The sequence below is a fragment of the Charadrius vociferus genome, unplaced genomic scaffold (genome assembly GCF_000708025.1).
Source record: "Charadrius vociferus isolate BGI_N301 unplaced genomic scaffold, ASM70802v2 scaffold1677, whole genome shotgun sequence".
NCBI classification, from domain to species: domain Eukaryota; kingdom Metazoa; phylum Chordata; class Aves; order Charadriiformes; family Charadriidae; genus Charadrius; species Charadrius vociferus.
The window spans coordinates 315,727-316,321 of NW_009649298.1; positions in this window are offsets into that span (position 1 = coordinate 315,727).

The following is a 595-nucleotide window of genomic DNA, read 5'->3' on the forward strand; positions in this document are numbered from 1 at the left end:
TACCACCCACAACACAGAGGGGGCGGCCCCCGCCGAGCACCTTCGGACACATCGGGGGTAAACTGGTGGGGAAGGACGCGAATCCCTCCTGTCCCCTGTGCCTTTCTCTGTCCCTCATGAGCACGGAGGGACACAGGCAGGTGGTTCCCGTGCCAGCTTTGCTGCACAACCCTCACCAGCACTGCCTGCTTCGTCCTCCTCCAGCCACCACCGTGTTTCCCACCCTGTGCCGGTGACCCAGCATTGACGCCGCTGTGGGATCGCTGGGACACCGGGACTGCTGTCCTGCTGCTCGCCCTGTCTGGGCCATGCTCAGCCTGTGCTGAGCACCAGCAAAAGCTGCCACAGGGGTGTGAGCGTTGCTGCAGCAAGGCGCAGCGGTCTGTGGCTCATTGGCAAGACCAGGGACATGGTTCACACCAGCGCGGCACACGGCGCAGAGCCGGCACTGCCAGCCAGGCAGCACGCCCTTCGTGTCCTGCAGCACATGGCCGGGGAGTCGGGGCTCCGCGCACACCACACGCGGCGTGTGGGTCCCACGGCACGGGGCTGCCCTCTGCTCAGACTGCGGTTCCCTGCCTGCGTCCCCTCCCCG